Source organism: Ciconia boyciana, chromosome 6, assembly GCF_034638445.1.
Source record: "Ciconia boyciana chromosome 6, ASM3463844v1, whole genome shotgun sequence".
Classification (NCBI taxonomy): domain Eukaryota; kingdom Metazoa; phylum Chordata; class Aves; order Ciconiiformes; family Ciconiidae; genus Ciconia; species Ciconia boyciana.
The window spans coordinates 69,840,991-69,861,051 of NC_132939.1; positions in this window are offsets into that span (position 1 = coordinate 69,840,991).

Sequence of the window (20,061 nt, forward strand, 5' to 3'; positions counted from 1 at the left end):
CATATCTAGTCCAATTCAGAACAATTGCTCTCAACCTGCATTTAGCTTTGAAAATTATGCTTCTAGTTCAGACAGGAAGAAGGGCTTGTATGCCTCAAAGCTTCTCTTTTTTTCCTCCTTATCAAAAGGTGGTTTCTTTTTAAAAAAAAAACACAACTCAACTTTATTCTTCCCACAAACCTTGACTTGTTACTAAACATTATCGAGATGAATTCTAGTGGGAGCCACAATTAACTCTTTAATTGTTAAATGTGGAATATGAAAGGAGATTTTGGAAGTCCTTAATGAAATCCAGGAGGGCTCTTCAATATATGGCAACACATAGCAAGGTCATCCTCAATGGGGGGAACACAGTAGGAATCCATTAATGCATCACCTGGGATACAATGACACCAGAAAGCAGACAGAGGTGCAATTTATAACATGATAATCCTAATTGCTGGGCCAGAGCAATCTGCCTCCAGTCTACTAAAGACTGTAATAAAGTCACCAGAAGCTGCTGGCCCCTCTCTTTGTCCATCCAGGAGTTAATCCTTCCACACTGAAGCTGGGTAAAACCATTGCTTTTCCATGGAGTGGAGGCACCATGTGAAATCCCCATTCTCTGGTGTTTGCTTGACCAGCTCCATCAGTTTGAGAGTCAGGTAGGTTTGTTTCCCCACTGATCCTTCTGTCTCCAAATTATTGGCTCTGACATTACAACGGATTTAGTATAGTCTGAAGCCTGAATTTTCAAAGCCCTTTGTCTTCCATGAGGTGGAACTCCCTTTCTGGTAATGAGGGTTTTAGAAGCCCTTACTGCTGTGGTTATGTCAGATCACCTGTTTTAATTTACGTACTGAATGCCTACTACAAGCATTGTAGTTTTCTTAGAGATTCCTTTGCTCTTTTCACTTCTCTCTTCCTCCCTGAATGCCCTCCCTTTTCCCCCTGTACCTGTCTTATTTCACAAATATTTAACACTGTTAAACATTGCCTGTTTAGGGTTCTTGCCTGCTGCTATGTCCATGCACTGCGGCTGCTTTGCAGTGCCTGGCACCCAGACGGGGTTGTGGGAGGCACTGGGTCACCAGTCTGCATCTGGCCCCACAGCTGTGGTGGGACCTCACAGACATCGTTGCTGTGAGTCCCTCCCATGGCCTTCCAAGGACTGGGATACATGTCCCCTGCAACCTGTGCTCGGGGAGGGGTGTTAGATATTTCTTTGGGACATCTTAGCCCAGAGCCCAGCAGAAGTGGAGGGCTCAGGCGAGGAACCAGGTGGGTGGCTCTTGGCAGTGGATGAAGCATTGTATACAGTCCTTCTCCTTTCTCACGGCAGTCCAGCAGATCCCAAGTCCTGGAGGGCCCCATGGCCTGCTGTGCAGCTACTGGGACACTGAGGACAGGGATGGGATGGGATGGGATGGGATGGGATGGGATGGGATGGGATAGGATAGGACAACACGGCATGGCATGGCATGGATCCTTGGGTTGTGTGGGATGTTGGTGAAGGCTACCAGCAGGAGAAGCATGTGCGTATGCAGAGGAGGAAGGGGAAGGGGGTGCTGACAACCCCATGTCTGTGGCATGAGGGGAGGGAGGATTTGTAGGTATTCCCTCACTTTTATTTAAGGCTTTTTTTCACATGGCTGTGAGCAGTGTGAAATGCTCTGGCATGCCATCCTTGCCCCGATGGAGATGATTCTTACATATGTGTGCAGGCACATAGATGTTTGTGGGTGTGGGATTTTCGAAGAAAGAGCCACTCTTTAGCTCATTATGTTTCTTTATATTTCCCCTCCTTCCTCCCCACTCTCCTGAACTGGACTGTTTTAGAGTCAAACTTGGTGCTCTGCACCATGCTGCGGCAAGAGGGATATCAAATATTTAATAGAGTTTCAGGTGTTTCTCCCACGTTATCAGGCATGAAAAGATGTTCTGTCACTTGAAAAATGCCGGCAGTGTGACATGTCCTTCCTTCTCGAGGTCCCTTCTGGCAAGGGAGTTGCCTCTTATAACAAGGGGCACAAGGAAGGATCATATCATATATTAGTTATTTATTAGCTCTCAGAAGATATAAGTTTTAAATAATGTACAAATTTGCCTTGCAGGTCTGATAACATATGCATAGGGTCTCAAAAAGGTATTTAAAAATGTTTTGGACTCCCAACAGTCATTGGCAAACGATTTTTAAATCTTCCTGGCATGACTTTTGTCAATCAGTTGTAGATGTAAAGAATTAAGACACTTCTCCAATGAACTGTAATCATAATAAACACCATGTAGATTTGCCTGTTCTCTCTCTGTCTGCCATCTCTGTGTTGGTCTCATGGTTGGTCTGAAAGGCAAGCATTTTACAGAGGTTCAATAAGAAGAGGGCATTATGTTGGGTGTAAGGACCAGACTGGCTCTAATCCCCGGCATTCTTTCTTTCCCCATTTGTCTAAAACAGGTGAAACTACGATCTGTTGAAATCAGAGGAAAGTCACATTTCCTCACTCAGTCCAGCATTTAATTCCAGGGCAAAGAAACTGAGTTGCACAGAGGGAAAAATGCAAATAAAAAACAAATGAAAATTATCAAATCATGGTGTCAGTAGAATATGTCTGGAAATACAAGCCTGCAACAGGAGAGGCTTTTCTGGATTGCTGCATCCTGCTCTACAGTCTGCAAATTCACAACATTGATAAATGGGAAAGAGCCCTACAGAAGGCTTGAATATGTATCTCTGGCTGAAAACTCACTGTTTCAGTGAAAGCTGTTTCAGTGAAAAATAGTAAAAGAAACAGGTCCTCTACAAGTGGAACAAAAGGAACTAATGGGCTACTCAATCCAAAAACTAAAGGTGTGAGGCACTCCAGTGGATACAGCTCAGAGCTAGAGAAAATTTCAGGCTAGAAATAAGGCGAACATTGTTAATAATGAAGGTAATTAACCAGTGGAGCAGCCCCTCAGAGGATGTTGTGGTTTCTCTGTCATCGGCAATTTTAAATCAGGACTGGATAATTATTTTGTAAATGCTGTGCTTTAATTCAAAATGGAATTACTTCAGGGAAGTCCTGCAGCCTGTGTTACACAAAAGCTGAGACTGTACAGTCCCGGTGGCCCCTTTGGCTCCGCATCAGTGATCTGTGGGAAGCTGAACACGAAGGTAAGGTGACATCTCACATCTTTCTGTTTGTCCCAGCGCTACACCTTGTGGCTTTATTTAGCAGAGCCACTTTTTGCTCCTGCTCCTGCCAAAGAAACATACTCTTGTGCTGAAAATTATTTGACCAACTGCATAATTTCTTTATTTTTCATCACATTCAGGGCTTCTGTAACAGCACAACTTTTATTCCAAAGGAACAGAATTAGACATCTAATGATAGAGAATTGCTGCATAACACTGCATAACTTAATTTAATTTTAGGTCTGGCTTTTTTCCCTGTACATGACAAGAAGAAATCAAAGACTGTTCTGTCAGTCAGATTGTCATATCTGTAAAAGGATGAGAGCAACAGCCTTTCTTAGACATGTTGAGAGAATAATAGAAAAAGGATTGAAGGGACCTCAAGAAATCATGTGGCCACTCCCTTTAGACCTTACTGCCTGAGCAGACCCTGGCATGGGGAAGCATGGCTTTTAGCACCTACGATTCTGGTCTCAAACTGGAAATAAAATGCATAGTGTTCCAACTGGGACTTCCAGGAGGTGATGGCAACTGCTCAGTTGGTTATGCTTTGGGTGCTTTCCACTTAGGAGCCAAGCAGCCACAAGAGCACTCTTCATTGTATGTAACTCCATCCGCCCCAGCAAGCTGTTCTGGCAGATAGCAAAATGCTGCAAGAAAAGCTTGGCTAAACTCAATTCCCTGCAGCCAAAAGCAAAGGAAAATTTTAGGCCAAAAACTTTCACCTGAGAAATGAGGCATTCTCCCTCACTACCAAGATATTTAAAGCAGCAATCTTATTTTGTAAAGTCCAAATCTCCCAGGAAGCCCTGATGATCAGCTCTCCTAATTAAATTTTGTGGGTTAAAAGACTAACCAGGAAGCTGCTGGCCTTAGACCAAAATATACGCGGAAAATAATGGGTATGAGGAAAAGCAAACACAAATAAAGCCTTTTTCCTATGGAGTGTGGCAAGTTCATACCCAAACATCTGGTTTTAGGATATGCATTTAAAGCTTCTTTTGGTCCCTCACTTCCCCTCTTGCTCTACCCCAGGAGACAGAAGGGCTGTAACTGTCCCTGTAAAGCTATAGTGGCTATGATGGAGGACTACGCATCACTGTCCTTGTACAGAGATTGCTTCCAGTAAGACCCTCATGAATCATGACTGAGACCAGACCAAGGGTCACAGTTTCCTAAACAATTATTTAAACTGATTTTTGTTTCTTAACTCAAGCATACAGTCAAAAAAAAGCCCTGTGTATCTTAAATTCACCTGGGATTCCTGTTTGCATTTGGAAAACTCTCCAGCTACAGCAAATCTGCCTTGGTGCGTTATCCAGATGGCCCCAGCCTGAGCCTACAAGAACTGGAAACACAGCAGAATGGCCCAAATCCCATGTGTTAAAATAGTGCCACTGTACAGAAAAGAAAACAAGATTCATGGCAGAGAAAGAGAAGAGGGAGAAGCCAGAGAGCAGTCAGTGTAATGCTGCAGCTATAGGTCTAGGGACAGGGACACCTGGACTCTGGATCCTACCTCCTTCAGCATTTCTGAATTTTATGCAATGATTATTTAATGTAATTTATGTAAATGAAGGAGGGTTAGGAACAAGAACTCAGTTTCAGAGTCAGCATCCCTCTACCATCTACACAGCAGGAGGCAAAGAAGGTCTTCTACCCAAATTCATCTGAAGCTTAGTGACTGACTGTCCCCTGGGCGGTGGGAGGAGTGTAGGGAAGGGAAAGGAATACTGACAGGCTCACAAAGACTTTATACCAGGTCTCTTGATTTCTTGGGTGAGAGCCTTTATCATTAGCTGCTTTATATAAACTGTCAAAGAGACCAGCCACTGTTTTTTTCCAGTGAACAACTTCATAGACCTGAACTTCACCTCTGTCATACTGGAGTAGGCCCTCTTTGCTGGCTCTAGGTACTTTTGGCGTCTTTGTTGTTGTTGTTGTTGGGGCAGAAGAAAGGCTTAAGTTAACATTTTGAAGAACCAGCCTCCCATGAGCTTTTTCACATGGAAACTTTGGGGCTAAAAACATGCAAACATTCCGGGCAAAGAGGAGTCCACTGGTGCAATGTGGGACCTCAGCAGCACAAAGCACCATGTATGTCTGAAGTGCTGTGCACAGCTTCCAGAAGCAATTCCAGTGCTGACCCACATTTGAAGGGGTTGAACTCTTGTGGCTTGAGGTTACCATTCAGACTCTTTTCATGTCTTACATACCTAATGTCCTGGTTTCAGCTGAGATAGACTTAATTTTCTTTATAGTGGCTGGTTTGTGGCTTGTGGTTATTTTCTTTATAGTGGCTATGTTTTGGATTTGTGCTGAAAACAGTGTTGATAATACAGAGATGTTTTAGTTGTTGCTGCACTAGCCAAGGACTTTTCAGCTTCCCATGCTCTGCCAGGTGCAGAAGAAGCTGGGAGGGGACACAGCCAGGATAGTTGATCCAAACTGCCCAAAGGGCTATTCCATACCACATGACGTCATGCTCGGTATATAAAGCTGGGGAAGAAGAAGGAAGGAGGGGATGTTTGGAGTGATGGCGTTTGTCTTCCCAAGTCACCGTTACGCATGACGGAGCCCTGCTTTCCTGGAGATGGCTGAACACCTGCCTGCCCGTGGGAAGGAGTGAAGGAATTCCTTGCTTTGCTTTGCTTATGTGTGCGGCTTTTGCTTTCCCTATTAAACTGTATTTATCTCAACCCATGAGTTTTCTTACTTTTGCTCTTCCGATTCTCTCCCCCATCCTACCGGGGGGGAGTGAGCGAGCGTCTGCGTGGTGCTTAGCTGCCAGCTGGGGTTAAACCACAACACCTAAGTACTGTTTTAGGACACTAACAGGTATATTCATAGATGTCTCCATTACATTTCCCCTTTTCCTGTGGATGGCTCTTGCTAGCAATCCTCATGCTTTGCATTACTCTTCTAAATTTATTTGTGAGACATTTAAGCCAAACCTGACAATTCCAATCAATAAATAGGTCCAAACATTACTTGTTTGGTAATAATTGTTTGCCTGCAATCCCCTTTTCCATTTCACCCATCCATTTTCTCCAGTTAGCTTGACTGTCTGTACCAGAATTCAACGCTAAATTGATTGCTTATGTTCTTCTTGAAGGAATCGCCATCCATTTTAGTGGATTGAGATTGCACCAGATGTGGATATGATTGGTATTGAATCTGAATTCTACACAAACCAGTGTTAAATTTTCATTGAATTTACAGACCAAATTAGCCTCATTCACTTGGTTGTGTCCTCCATCCTGCCATGACCTTTTTGGACAAGTTGGAAGAAAGATGGGAAAAACAAAAGGTCAACATCATTTGAAAATACCTTACAAAACACAGACAGCCTGGCAGAATTGTTAGCTTTTGCTATATATCTTTATTCTGCTTTTGGGATTAGCTTTAGACTCTATACTTTGTATTACAGAGGGCTAAGTTTGTGTTTAGGGACAAAGCTGAATGCCAGAGCATGTTCAGAGAATTTCACACATGTACAGAAACAGGTTCTGGTATGCTGCTTTAGCATGTAGCCCTTGGTGATTATACGTAACCATGTGAAGGGTGGTGGAAAAGGAGACGTGACAGTTGCAATTGGAAATGGAGCCACGTGGGAACTGCCCCTGCACAGGCTACCTCAGTGGAGGCACTTGGGCACCGTGGCCAGTCCTTGTAGACATCCAGACCACAGGGGTTGACTGGTGTCCGTCTAACCTTCATAAATCATGTAGCTGATAGCATAAATTGTTGGAAGACTTCAGCACACAGTGAGTTCCCAAGCAAGTTTGATTTGCCCAGCTCCAAGGTGTGGATCCAGGACTCTGCAGACTCTGGAGAGCGTCTGGGAGCTGGAACTACAAACCCAGCAAAACTGGCTATATCATGCCAGCACGTTTTCCTCAGCTGGACATATTTTTGCAAATCACCTGCATTTATATATACAATAAATTATCTCTGTGACTAGAAAGTGGAATAATAACAAGACATTGCCAAGACAGGTGCAGAGGCAAAAAAACATTGGTTTTAATGTGTTAGTCCATGATTGACCAAGTCTAGGTTTGGAAGGAAAATGAGTCCTAGAGTGGAGGGGTCTCCAATAAGAAATGTAAAAACAGTTTGATAAATAGACATCAGAGATGATGCAATGTCCCAGTGATATGGTGATAGTGGTCACAAGCAGTGAATCATAGACTCTTATAGGGATACCTCTCCAACCAGAATCATGAAAAAGAAAACATAACTGACACCAGATTTGGGAGAAAAAAATTGTGGCTCTTCAGTCCACTCAAGACAAAAAACTTGTGATGATATCTATGCACTCTAATCATAGACCAGAATCCCATTGTCTTGGACTTGGTACAAAATAATAATAATGCAAGTCTTTATCCTAAATTGTTCATAGCACAAGAACAGCTGGTATTTACTAGTGTAAATCCCACTTAATTTTTAAGGCTCACAAATCCTTTCTTCCCCACAAATGCACTACTTTTTTGATAGCAAATACCCCTCTACTTTTGTCTTTTTGCGTCTACATCTTAGGTAATGTATCTCAAGGACTTTTAGCATGTTAACAAAGTCTGAATAGCTCTTCTAGCAAAATACACTGGACTCTGTTTCCCAAACAACATCTGAGAAAGATAAGATATTGCGATGACTGTGAGTTATGTATTTAGGGATTAGCTGCTGAGTGTGGAATCCCCAATTCTCTCCCTATTATGGTAGTGCAAGATAAGGCCCAGATTTTGCACCTCTGCTAATTTCTTTTCACTTACCATACCCATGCAAGAAGAGATAACCTTTATTCTCTTATCAGGTATCAGCTGCTATATCACATAATTGCAATCCTCTCGATTAACATGTACCATAGTAAAAAGAACCAGGGATCACAGACCCATCTATAAAGGTAAAGAGAACATTTCTGAGATCATGCAGCAAGGAGGAGAGGGATTTAAATGGTGGGAATGCAATCACTGTGTTAAGGAATAGCCAACCTGACTATGATCTGTCTGCTGGATCTATGGTTCATACATGTTTTGTTTTACAGTGGAAAGAAAATTGATCCAGCAAACATTATTTTTATCCTAGCTTAGCTATGCCTGTGACTGATTGCACTCAGCTGAAGGCTGGGGATTGGAAAGGGCCAATGGAAAGGTCTGAAGGTGGTTGTGGACATTGTCTAAAGGAAAGCTGTGAAGCTTTGAAGAGGCCAGTGCTGGAAATAGAAAGGTTAAGGAGGCTGAGACTCCACCAGCTTGTTAGGAGACAATGATGACGTAATCACCCCTGCAGGGAGGACTTCTTATAAAGGCTTCTTCAGCACAACGGCTAATGAGGCCTCATCCTGTGGGGAGGTGGGCTCTGCTATGTGAATGAAACGTGGATGCTGGGATGGGACAGGGACATGACTCATTTAAAGGGATTTAAAAACTTGTGCCGGCCACAGCCAGAGAGAGTTGATTCCTCAGCAGTAAGCCTTCTCAACAGGCTGGCTAGGGGCCAGCAGAGAGGGAAGCTGTCACCAGAAGGAAGCTGTCACCTGCGAACGAAGCCTTATTGCAGCAGTAACGCTAAGCCAGGAGCTCGTAACATTTGACTGCAGAGATAAACAAGGTATGGAAAATGGGGTTTTATATAAAAAGGACTAAGGAATAATTCCAGCAGAGCTAAGGGTTTATATCATGATGGTGATACATACTTGGTACCTGGGGACAGAAGGAAGCCTGGGATGAAGCCTGCAGCTTACCTGCAAAATGAATACCCACATGCGCATGGATGAGAGCAAGATAGGAGTATAAAGAACAAATACTAAAGGAGACACTTCACTTTTTAACAGCCCACTCAGCCTTCTGTTTTGTCCATTTCTTATGGCTGGCACTACCCTGTCATGGTAGACTGATGCTCCATATTCTTGGCAAGACCCACAAGCTGAAGGTACATTCTGCTTAATGTACTTGACATTATGTTTAGACAATGAGTCACACTGGGCTGCCAGATTTTAAATGCTGAAAATGGTGATGGTCCCAGAAAGACAAATTGATATGTGTACTGAATGAGATGTGGGAGGCCTGCTGTTCAAGTGATATTGTGGCTCCACGCACATACAGCAGGCAGATGAATTTAGGTTTGGATCTACAGTGAGTACATGAAGTATCATTATGTGCACATTAGTCATTTTTCCAGACATCTGGCAGCTGAGGATTGCTGGGCATCTGGAAAAATATCTAGGCGTTGTGATCCAGGAAAAGCCATGCTACCTGTGCATTTCTGTAACGTGGATTTGGGTCAAATATTCCATAATGCTCATGTTATGCATGATAAACAGTGGCTCTGGGGCCACAGGATACCAGGGCAAAAACGCTTCTCCCATCTTGGATTACGGCACAAAATGGAAAATGCCTCCTTTACAGTCAAGGTCAGCTATAATGCAACATAGCCTGAGAACCTGCAGGACAGACACCGACTTCCCTATAGGCTGCATAAAAACTTGGGAGCTGTCGCGATCCGAGCTGTGGTGAGATTAGTAACTCAGACTGGTACATCAGTGTCTGCCACAGAGATACCTTTGACTGCAATGAAAACTTGCACTGGGAGCCTTCAGTGGTGCAAAGATAAGGTAAAGGCTTGTTTTTCCCAGAAGCAATTTTCAGCCTTTTTCTTACTGTGTTGAATGACCAAGAAGCTTCTGGTGGAGGCATGGGTCCTTTTAGAAACTGCGCTTGCACAGATTGTACAGAAACACGTTCATGCTGCCTTCCCTTAACTGTTTTTCCCAAAGCACTCCGGAGCAGGCATTCTTGGAGAAAAGGTTGAAAACCAGTGCTTGAGGTTCAGCAATTTATTATCAACTCCTGCCCCATAAAGGTAACAAAAGCTGGCACAAAAGACACAACAACAGTTGTTAAATGACAAGATGGAGCAGCCCACATGGAGCATGGAGGGAGAAGCACAGATGGCAGAGAAGGGCTTGCAGGAGACTGCAGGAACGCAGTCAGAATGCAAATCCCATCGAAGCAGTTCGGTAAATAATTTGCCTAATAAAATAGCAGTTTAGTTTTAGAGTCCTGGAAGTCTCTTCATGTTACTACCCCACACACTGAACACGAAACTGGGAGAGATTACAGCTGTGTTCTGCAGGGTAAGAATAAACAAAGGATTTAAAAATAAATCCTTATTATAATCTGAGAGATAAAGCCAGCTATTCTGGAGGAAGAGCCAGGTGGAATAAATAGTTTCTTCATAACTCACAGAGAACCAGGAACATTTGCTGCTCTGTGAACGAAGCAAACGCTGCTCTGTTTCTGCCATGGGTTTACTGCTTGAAAGCAAGAGAGCAAGAGGGAAAGCAGGAGGGTGGAAGGAAGGAAGGAAGGAAGGAAGGAAGGAAGGAAGGAAGGAAGGAAGGAAGGAAGGAAGAAAAGAAGGATGGGTGGACAAACAAATGATGGACAGACTTGCACGGTGCTCACCATGCAGAAGCTGCATTCCTTGTGCTCTGCTTGCTCAGGTTGCTCAGCCTTTCGTGACTCTGACTCTGCCCGCAGCATATTAAAAATGGAAAGGAGATGAAGAACAAACTGAAGAAAAAATGATTGGGGTGATGAACTTTTCAGAAAGTTCACATATAGGCTAATGCAAGGCCTGATTCAACCATCTCTGCTCAATGGAGGAGCGACCATCATCTATACCTATCCCACCGGCTACCGAGGCTGTTGTAGCTACTTGGAAAATTTCCAGTGAAATGTTTGGGAGTCAGAAAACCTCTGTTAATCAAAAAGCATTGCACAGAAATTTGTCACATATTAAAAAAACCCACGGTTTGAAACAGGAATGGGGAGGAAGAAAAGTGTTTTGAAAAGGTCAGAACAATCCAGAAAAATTTTTTTCAAAGGGAGCTCTTAGACTGGCAGTTTTGAAAGGACTTCTCATTTTTCTACTTTTAGAAGAAATTAAAAAGGAAAAATGGGATGGAACAAGCAGCACAAAGCATGTCAATTGACCTGAACTGCAACTGGAGAATGGGATGTTTTGAGACACAGTGATCTTTGGTTTCTTTCTCTCTGCTGGTATTTGAATTATGAGACTCCTACAACCTAAAATTCTGGACTTAACAGCCATACTCTTAATGCCTGGTGTAGTTTATAGGTAAAACTAGGGTTCCAGTAAAGACATCAATTAAACACGCGTTGGTTTTAATGAGGTCAGATTTCATTTTGTGTTTTCACACAATGTTAATGGATGGGGTTGGACTGCATAGTTTGGATATCTCCTCAGAAACACGAAAAGATTGTAAGAAAGGAACAAATTAAAACATTATTTTCCCTTTAATTAATTTACCTATATAGTGGTAACTGTTATTGAACAACCCTGTTACTATGTGAAGAAGTTTTCTTCTTTTTTTTCTGGAGCAGACTCTCAGAATTTTATTCACATTTAAAATTAATTTTCAGCTTCTCATAGAGATTTTTTAAAGTTAGAAATAACTCATTGAAACAGAATAAAAATTCTACCTGGACAGAAATTTTCTAGGTTTTCAATGAAAAATGAAGTTTTTATTGGTAAAAGCATTTAGTTTGGAAAGAACATTTGGAAAGCTGAAGTATATGACAGATAATTATGAGACTTTCATAAGCAGGGACATTTTGGTTTTGTTTTTTTTTTACATTTTCTTCATTAGAAATTTTATTGTGAAAATCCAATAGTACTTTCAGAATTTACTTTCCCGGATTAGAATTAGCTGCCAAACAGAAATGGGGTATAATTGCACATAGTTGAAAACAAAAAACTCATTTCTTCCCACTTGCAGGTGAACATCCTAAATGCATTGTTGAAATTCTCATTTTTCCCCTTTCTGTGCCTTCCTGTAAAGAGGGGCGAAGACAGCTTCCCTCCCTCCCTCCCACCCCACATAGCTCTACAGGCTCGGGACAAGGTGCTCACCGAGATCCACAGTGACTGGAGGTGAGCTCTGCAAGACAAGCCACTGTGCAAGATCAGTGTTTTGGGACCCAGAACACTGGGACCCACATATAAGGGAACAAAGCATGAGAATGATATAGAATGAACGTCTAAACTGTGGTAAAGATCTCAGTCTGAGCTTTTTCTTACTGGATTTAGCATAATCCAACCACAGAAACCCAGGAGAAGTCCCCTGGATCCCACGTCCCATTGGCATGGCACACACCTCTTTCCCAGTGATGCAGAAGGATTGTGGTCCCCATGGTTGGGGCTTGCTTCCCCATGGGCTCACAGTCCCAGAAGGCATCTTAGATGTGACTGTGTTCAACTCCAGGCTCTTGGTTGCATTTTGGCAAGGAGTGTCAAGCGCTAGCAGAATTGAGGCCAAAAAGGCTCTACCTGGGAAAGACAACAACGCTTTCAGCAGGCTTGTTTGCAAGAGCCCTGCTGCAGCAGTGTGGGTTTGCACACAAGGTCAGAGGGAATTTATAAACCAGGTTGCTTTATTTATTGGAGTGGCAATGAAATGCCTAAAATTTATAGCCGGACAGACAAGCTGAGGAAATAGGACACTGTTAGGAGCACAAGATGAAAATTAAGCTGAAGGCCTTTCTGCATGATAAAAGTATCCCACGTCCACCTGCACTCCTCAAAATGCTTCAGACACTCTTTAAGTGTTAGGGCAGGAGTTGCAGAAGAACATTTTGCACATCCTGGCCACTGGTGCCCATCCATACTGGGAGGAGTGTCCCCTGCAGGACACATGCAGGAAGAGAGCCCTTAGGTGAGAACTTACTCAGCAAATTGGTTTGTCTCTAAATATATGGTAGGGCCATAAAGCAACACAGCACAGACCCTCAGACATCTTTTAATGTCATTTCCCCCAGAAGCCAGAGGAGAGGAGTCTCACAGGTCTGAGAGCAGGCATGATGAAAGAAGAGAAGGTGCTTCCCAATCTTGACATCAGCAATGACGGTCTGGGCATGGTCCTTGCAACAGTCTGTTATAATTCAACATGCTCTGCTCTGCTGACATCCAGAGAGCTGTGCCAGTCCACGCCGGTGAGGAATGTGACCTCAGAGTCTCCATATAAATATATTGATTCTCATATGCTGTGGACAGGTATTACAAAGAACATCCAATAATAGTGTTAACGTTCTTCTTACATCTAGGAAGGTGGGTTTTTTAGAAGCTCTCAATACTATGTTGGCTCCAGAGTCAACTTAAGTTACTCCTAAACTTAAATTACACTTGAAAAATTCACTACAGAATTTAAAACCAGAAATGTTTTGCAAGAACCCAACTGAAAACATGCCTCAACTGCATTAACAAGACTCCTGAAAAGGACTCTGGCTTCTGCTCAGATCAGCATCTGATTGGCAATTCTGCACAAGCAACGACCTCCTTCTTGTCCGATGATATAAATAGAGCATCTTCTCCACAGAATGAATGCTAAATATTTACCTTCCTAAAATAGTGACTGCATAAAAGGAAAGGCCCAGGCCTGATACCAAAATGCTCAGCATGGTTCAATGTAAGTGATTCACTGTGATCAGCTGAGAGGTGTAACAAATCCATGGTGCTCTGTGGTGAGCCGTATTTAACATGCATGCAGGAATCCTGCTGGGGCATAATGTGCAAATCTTGATCTTCACATTTGCAATTAAGTGGAAGAGAAAATACAATAGTTATTATGGATTACGGTTCAGACTTTTATGGACAGTGGCAGCTTTGGCCTGTCACTCAGCTGCTAACAATAACTGCTCTGAGATAGTGACTAGAAAAATCATTGATAAACCTAAAGGCTGAATTTATTCATTCTTGCTCTGGACTGACATATTTTTATTCTGCAATGATGAAGAGTAAAATTCAGCAAATTTGACACTCAGTGAACATTCATGCTTATAACTCATTTAAATGAGAGAGAGAAGGTGGGAGAATCCTTACTCTTAAACTCCACACATGATTTTGTATATTTGCTGTATTTAAAGATGTGTCTTTCTGCACCTGCTCAAAGTTGCTCAGGCTGCCTCTGCCAGAGGTTATCTGCAGTTTCAGAGAGGCAGAGTGGGGACAGAACAATGTGCGTCCTCGCCTCCTGCAGCCTCATGTTGTCTTCTACTCCCCTTCTCTCCCAGCAAAACACAGCTATCACCCTGTGTCTTGGACCCCTTTGCCTCTGCTGCTCTTTGCTGCAGTTCCTGACCAGCTGCATTTTTAGGAGGCTTTGAAAATGACTGGTCACTGGGTTTGAGGGTCAGGAGGAAATTTCTCTTTTGGGATCTACAGCCTTTTCATGCTTCTCTTGCATCAGCAGGAGGTGATAATTAAAATAAATCCATTATTTACTAGTTTGCAGGACCAGTGAGCTCTCACTGCTTACACCTGGTCCACAGGGTTCAGGACTGCGTTGCGTTCTGGAAGAAGGAGTCAGACCTACAAGATTTTCAAGCAGGAGCCATCGTCCCTTGGAGGAGGGGAGAGGAGAAGATTCAGAGGCTGAACAAACTCCTACGAGTGGGCTGCGGAAAGTCTAGCTGAGGGTTAGGTGGTAAGAGTCCTTTTGCCACTGATTAATCATTTCAACAAAGTGGCATCCTATCATCAGCTACAAGTGGAATGAGAGCTTGGGAGCTGCGCCAAAGCGTCCTGGATATGTTTCAATTTTAGTTTGCTTCATTTTTTTTGTAGAAGGATGCTTCTGAATTAATAACCTAACAGGGTTTTTTCTTCCTTCAGCAGATGTCTAGAAAGGAAGAAGACATACAGGAGAGGAGGGAGTGCATGCATATACAAGGAAGAGACTGATTTTATTTCATAATTTCTCAAAAATCCATTTCTCTTTGTGAAATTGTTGTAAAGTAATGCATATATTGATTAGCATCAGCCCTGGCAAGGCCTTCGTTTGGGAGGATGACAAATAAACAAGACATTTGGATTGCCAAATCATTTTCTGAAACAAAATTAATTGTCAGTTTTGTTTGTCTTTGTGTGGTGATTTGGTGGCACTGAGGTTTTTGTATTAACCAACGGCATGCTCTTTTCTTCAAGTATCTACATTTTACTGCATCGTTCCTGTAATGCAATTTCTCTAGTGGCGCAGCTATAGATACAGACTCCCCAGGGGGAAGCCTGTATTAACATTTATATCAGTGACCCATTTTCAGCAGCATGGGAGCTGCAGGGCTGATGTCTCAACCGTGCTCTCCCCTGGATCACTCATAGTGTCTGAAAATTTCCCCTGTAAAATCCCCAAGAAGCCAAAAAGGAATCACGGTTCGCAAAGCTTACTGTTCACGTAACCGACAGAAACATTTCACTAAAAACCAGTTTGCTCTAAGGACTTTTCTACAGAGAAGCAGCATCTTTCTCCCAGAAGGATTTTTCTCTTGCAAGGCTTTTACCTAAATACTCACTTCCCACAGGCATTTTATCTTAGAATAGAGACACATCAGAAACACTGTTATACCTTTTGTGAGATTTAAGGGTGCTTTTAATTTAATTTATTTAATGCACCAGACAATTACTCCACATAGGATAATCTACCAAATTATACAATGGACTACATATATAGGATATACATAAGATTTTTTCCTCCTCTTTACCTGTTTTTTTGGAAGCCAAATTATTTGTAAGAATAAGCTATCTTAAGTTTATAGATAACAGCATGAGGCCATGACACAGGACTTGGTGTTCAGGGTAATTTTGTGGTGGGTGTTCCTTTGTCAGTACCTGTCAGCCTGGATTTCTCTTCCAAACCCAGTCATGCCCCAGGGCACAAAGCCTGCCCTGGCCCTCTCCATCCTGCTTAGGAGGTCGCTGGGTTTCAGCTCGTTGTCCCCAGAAGGAGAAGGTGGGAGATCAGAGACCATCTCCTGTGCTGGAAGCCCCTGGCACTTTGCTTCTGCATTCCTAGAGGGGAAAGAGATGTAGAGTTGTAGCTGACACCCATCAAATGCTCTTCCATCTCTTGTCCTTGAGCAGCAAGAAACTAGCTTTTCAGCAAGGCTCCACGGGTCCCTTCATGGTATAGCAGCACTCTGGAAAACAAGCCTTCCTGCACGCAGACGATGTATGGACAAGATCTGCTCTTGACCAGGTCTCAGAACAAAGATCAGGCCTGATTTATATTATTTGTAAAGGATTAGATAATGTTGTAAGTGTAGGATGTGCATTGAATATGTCATATTTATCCAAGTGCCTTTACTGCAAAGCAATATAAGAACCAACCCCAGAGGTATCCTATCTACTTCTACTTCCAAAAGTACCAGTTATGTGACTGTTTCAGGGTAAAATGTTGGGGCTAGGAAGAGCTGTAATTGCACCGTACACTCTGCTCTTCCTTATTCCTTGCTTGTGTGCTTAGAGATATTTCAAGGTCACCACATCTACTGATAACTTAATCCTAATTAATTTCACTATTGAGGTAGCAATCTCGGGAGTTTGCTGAGTAAAGAATACCCAAGATCAATGGTTTCATGCCACACAGTTGTCTACAAAAGAGTCAACTGAAAATGCATTCAACAAAATGGAGCTGGTGCATAACTGAAGTTTGAACCAGAGTCTTTAAAAAGACAGAAGATGAACTGCTTAAACCTGTGCTGACCTTGTTTCTCAACCCATGGCCTCTCCAGTGACTTTCCTGTCCTTTCACCTGTTCTTATGAGAGGATTCAGCAAAATAGGAATCACTTTCAGCTCCAGACAGCAGCCTGACCAGTGGAATGAAATGATTGTGGCTTTTTATTACTTCATAATGTTATCATCATTTGCAGGAAGTCCAAACTGGGGAAACAGGCATATCAAAAATTAGTCTGGCATCATATAGATTGAGATTCCATGAGCCTTAACTATACAAACAGGGACTGTGCAACAGAGAAACACAAGCTCTAAATTCACAGTTTTATATTCTTCATTCCTTGTGCTAGCAGAATTTTTTCAAAAACCCTTTCCGCAGCCCTGGAAGCAAGTGGCTATGATACAGTCCAGTGATGTTCCATCATTAATTCCCAGCCCAGAGGAATATTGGCTTACCTACTAAATATTACACATCACATGCATCAGATGAGATATCAGGTTGATAGTATCAGAGATAAGCAGGACAAATTTTATGAAAATATATGCAGACATACATCTAAATGAATATTATGCATGAACAGGATTCAGCTTAGTCCTTGAGGTCATATTCCAGAGGCATCCTACCAAGGAGGTTTACCTGTAGAAAACCTAGGGAAATAGCAAATAGAGAAGAGAAGCCCTTTCCATGGAAATTCAATGCGATGTCAAGGGGCTTAACAGCCACTGAGTCAGTGCAATATTACCTGCAGAGAGTGCACTTTGGCACTGTCCGTGCAGACCCTCACAACAACAACTGGATTTGAAGCATTGCAGATACTTAGCCATGCTATGTGACAGAGGTGACAAACCAGAAATATTCAACTCAGCTCACAGATCACTTTGGGAGAGCAAAGAGTTATGCCGAATGGCTTATAAAGTAGCTAATGACAAGGACTAGTCACAAAAATAACTTTTGTATTATTATTGAAGAAGAAAATGAAATAGAAGTACCTCATAAGACTGAGAATTTAGGGAGGATTTGGAAGCACAAGTATGGTAAGAAGATTTTGACTGCACTGTAGGTTTGGGGTTTTGGCTTCATCCATTCAGAATGGTGTTGAAAAAGAGCACTGAGCTGGAGCACGAGAGACCTGAATTATTTTGCTGGGCCTTGCTGGCTTTTTTGGGTGATCTTTAGTATTTCTTCACTGGCTGCAGAGGGAGTGTAGATGTCTACTTTATATTAGCTAGACTGCTACCTGGCTAAAAATCATATGGGACGAACCCCTTCCTAGCTCACTAGTGTAATTAATGAGAAGAAGAAATTTTCAGAGGTGAGATAGACATAGGAGTGGATTTTAGTGACACACTAAGTGAGAAGACGCCTTTGATTTATTGCAATAAGTGACTTGTCCCTTTCAGCACAATTCATTTGATGCAGAGAGGGTCAAAATTCGAGACAGGCATCAAAGTCCTTGCAGCTCTGCATTACAGCAACAGCACCGAGCTCTGGCAATGATCTTGCCAAGATCCTTGCATTTTCAGAGTGCTAAGGGCCAGATTTTGGACTGTGCGTTGAGGCTCCGCCATGAGCAAACCACCAGTTTGTGATTTTTCACTAAGAGGATGCAGAGTCAGACCCTGGTTCTGCTGTGTCACCTGCTAGGTATAGACACTGGGTGGGAAAGGCTGGTTTTTGCTGTGAAAAAGAAAGGAGTGCAACAGGGACTATGCAGACCAATGAGTGCTAGGAGCGACTTGTTTAGGATTCATTTTCTACCTCCTTTTGCCAGCACCTTCTACTTCCAGTCCAGCTGGCAATGCCGAGTTCCTTTTTCTTCCCCGCATGTTCTACATTTGCAGCTGATGATGATCTTTGGCCTGAGTATTTTCCTAGGCCAGCCAGGCCAGGACATGTTGGAGAACAGGAGATTTATAAACCTGCATTAAGCAGCCACCTTAATCAGCAGACTTTCTTCTCTGTCTGCAAGCCCCACAGAGTGGCCAAGGTGTCCTGGAGCAAGGGCTGTGCCGGAGAGCCCAGTGCTGCTGGCTGAAACCATGGAGAAATTAATGGGACTGCTCAAAATCGCATGCCCTCTCCTTGGGGCCAAGGGAAGAATGAAATTCTGAAAGGGAAGGCAGGATGAAGAAGAGGTGTTGTCATCTCTGAAGCCAACCTGCAGTTTCTCTAGAACTGCAGGAATTTCAGAGGCGAGGAAATCATGGGCATTTCTGGATCCTCTAATGAAAATGTCAGTCACCCAGAGGAAGATACCCAAGAAACCTGGCAATATCCCCGTTGAGATATACTATATGACTAGAGTGTTTATGCTGCAGTTATTTTTAATCTGTCTTCCATCTGAAATACTTTATTGCATTTTTAGAGGCTCTTTTAAAAGCAGAGAAGGCAGTGCTGCTAGAGAGTGCTTTTATATTTTAGGTTGTCTTATGCTAAGAAGTAATATATGTTTAGGTTGTTATTTTACCTTGCGTTTTTACTGGGATGATGACAATTTCTGTGTTCTGCTAAATTGCAAACCAGCCTCCCATAATGCTGAAGTGCTTGTATTAAGAGGCTTAGCTAAACAACGCATAACAGTAGATTTGCAAAGTATATTTTAAATGTTCTCATGGAGGGTTATTTCTTTTGTGCTAGACAGAGGTGCTTAGTTTGTCTTTGTACATTTTTTCTCCACTTTCCAAAGCTGTCAGGTGGCTGTGGCAATATTCACGCAGGAAACTACTATTCTTTTATATTTGCTGTAAATTAAGCAGACAAAAAGTAGCTTGGCCTATAGAGTCATCTGAGTTAAAAAACAAGAAGTGTGATATAAATAGGACTATGTGAGTTATATGCTATTTGCTCCATTTTGCTTCCTTCAGCACCATAAAAATTAATAATTTTTTTTTTAAATCATGGCTGGGTTATGACTTTTTATGCCTTCATCAATTAAGTAATTAACTTCTGCTGGACTGGCCTCTCAGACCTCGCTTCCTGCTCAAAGCATCAATAGTTGATACTGCTTCTGTACATCCACACTTGCATGTGTAAATCAGACAATTATTAATTCAAATGGCCAAGTGGCATTCTTGAGTGCACAAGTAACCTTATTCTTACCAGCAATTGCAAACAAAAAATACCAAGTGTCAAAATACAGACACAAAAATTAATTCGTTCTTTAGGCTTCAGCCTTTTCTACAGTCAGTCCCATAAAGAGCTTGAGAGCAAGATTTACAGGCTTAAATCAGTACATCTATTAGAAATATTTTTCACCAGAACATGAGCTGGACAAGAATATTAACTTCAAAATGAGCAGACATCTAATTAAAATATGACAAAATAAACCACAGAATTTCAAACACATTTCTGCTGCTGCTGTTTCTGAAGCACAG